We start from the raw sequence: 2,842 nt of genomic DNA on the forward strand, positions 1-2,842 counted from the left end.
AGAATCTGTGCTCTGCATGTGTTTCAGACCAAATGCTAATCCTTGAAGACAGGGTGGAAACAGATATATGACCTTACTTAAATTCTTTTTTTTTTTTTTTTTAAGAAGTTTTTGGGCATTTTTAGGTTAATCAGCTGTTACTGTGTTCCATCTGCCCCAGTAAAGGAAGAGGGTATTTACGGTTGTCAAAGCTTACAAGCCTGGCATGTTGCAAGCACAGCAGAGCACATACAGAGCAAGTCACCTTACCCAAAACCTGAACTTTTGAATTTTACTTTTGCCCATATTTTGTTCTGCTCAGTGGCAAAATGTACTGTTTGTTACATTTTCAGCAGTGCCAGGTGAAATGAGTCATGTAAGTATTATACTTTTCAGTCTTAGAATAAGTCAATATCAATGAGTCAGCTGCTGTCATAGGAAGAACTTTAACTAGATTTGCATTTATTACTGTTCTGAAGATGCAGAAACAGTTTGTTTTTATTGCAAAAGGGCTGCCTCCAGCATGCTCATAATCTGTGCAGACAAGCTTTTTGAGAAGTTGGTTACTAGCCACATTAAAATGTTTCCTTTGAGACTTCTAGTAGCTTTTATCCAGCAATGTAAATACAATTTATGTTCACCTGCTTGTAAACAAAGGCAAGTTGCACACTACAAAGAAATAACTTTTTGTACAGTAACACTGGTTTATACCTTTACTTTCTGTCTACATTGCACTTGATGAATTAGTCACATTAGAAGCTCAAAAGTACATACAGATTTATTCTTTGTACTGGAAGCAGAAATATAGTCACAGCATATCAAGATACAGCCACCATGTCATTAGTCCAGACACCAATAAAATTAATGGCAGAATAGGTTCCATGATTGGACTGGGCACTTTTTAATTATGCTGATTTACATTATTTTTGACCTAGATTTGCATTAAACATATGTAAATGTTTTACAGGCATACCTCCTGCAGAATTTTGTTTTCGTTACTAAAAAGATCTTTATAAACTCCAACTTTCAAATCTGCATGTACATGAAAACCTTTTATCAAACCTTTCCTTATGTGCCTTGCAGGACACAGCTGTGTACTATCTTGCTTTTGCAACCTGATTAGTGGTGTCTGTTTTTTTTTCTGTTCTCACAACATCAGTTCTCTTCAGGTACATTTTAAATGCACATTAACAACTAGCTGCTTATTATGCTAACTATTCCATGTCTGTTAAGCATGTGTGTGGCAGTATACCAAACCTCAACAGCTATTCTTTATCAATAACTTTGTAAACCATGAAGCCATTTTACAAGTGGAGGAGTTGAATCACTTCTCTTCAATTTTTGGAAGCCATACTTGATATCTTCTCCCTTAAGGCTTCTGATATTATCTCTGTGATTTACTATACCTGGTGAGTATTGGGTCAAAAAAGTGGGAGTCTGCGGAGAAAAAAAAATAAGTTTCCTAGTCCGTGGTGATTTCTCAGAGTCATCAGTTGCGTGTGAGGCTATGCAGGATCCTCCGCTGAGTGATTTTTCAGGGAATTATGGCAACTGTGGTAGTTCCAGTTCTTGAAAGACTTTGTGACTGTGAGAGGCAGAAACAAAATTCTTGCACCTTGTTCATGTGCCAGCAGACCCTAAGTTCTATCAGGGTTTATCTTGGGGTTTGTGGCACTTTTGACTGGATTATGGGTGCGCTTTTGCAGGTGAATCTCTGTGGGTTGTCCATGGCTGGCTGTCTACCCAGCAGCTCTCAATCTCTGCTGCAACAGGACAGAGGAAGACAACAGGATGAAAAACCTCCTGCATCAAGATAAACTTCCCTCCTCCCACCTTTTTTCACTTTTTCCCTTTTTCCTGACTGCTGAGGGGCACTTTGCCCTTCCTAAGTGTTTTTGCAGAGGTGCTGCCAACATGGCGGAGGGGCTGGGCTGTGCCCTGTGAACCTGCCTCTCCCCCCAGCCTCTGCGCTGCCCCCTGCTGGTGCCTCTTCTGTACCTCACGGGGTACCATTTTGTGAGACCTTGTAATTGCCACAGGAGGATGTGGGAAAATACTGAAGAATATGAAGATATTTAAGTTACTTAGAGGGGGTAAAAGAGCCAAGGAAGTTCACTAAAGCTGTTAGCAAGGCCTGATCCTCAATAAGGTGCTGGGAAAAAGATGTTCCTTGTGCGATGGACCAACGAGGAGGGACAAGTGCTACTGGAGAACAACCAGCCAAAATGGCAGGCTTCAAAAAAAAAACCAGGAAAAGGAAAACCCGCCTTTTACTCAGTGTTACTGACGGCTGGTACCTAGGGCACATGGAAAAGGTGCCATGCTCCTCTAAGTGGCAGATCACTGAGACCTATTTGTGGAGAAATGAGGGATTGAGGGTGTGCTGAAGGACCGAGGAACTTGAGCACTTTCTGGGAAGGCTGAGATGGCTCCTCTGTGTCTTTGAGAAGGAGGATGGTGCCAGAACCATGTCGTGTGGGGCACCCTGGCAGGAATTCAGATGGGAAGACCACCTACCAGCACCTATAAAAGCTTTCTTAAGCATGGTCTGAGGATACAACCACGTGTGTGATAAAGGCAGGGAATCGACCCACAGCCCTTCTGTCGTTTGCATGAGTGTTGCAATCCATGAGCTGACTTTAAAAGGTGAGTTTTTCTATATTTACTTCACACCAGCATGGTGCCTACTAAATAGGGGAATGTGTGGCATGGCTGTCTGTCTATGTCAGCCATTTTATTCTATTTTTTTTTCCATTTTTCATTTTTAATCAAGCTAGCAAATACTTTTTTCTGTAACTATCAAAGGCAGAATGCATACTTCACTTGGCTTTACCTGCCTTAACCTTCTCCTTCTGTTTTTCTT

The sequence above is a fragment of the Indicator indicator genome, chromosome 9 (assembly GCF_027791375.1).
Source record: "Indicator indicator isolate 239-I01 chromosome 9, UM_Iind_1.1, whole genome shotgun sequence".
NCBI lineage: Eukaryota > Metazoa > Chordata > Aves > Piciformes > Indicatoridae > Indicator > Indicator indicator.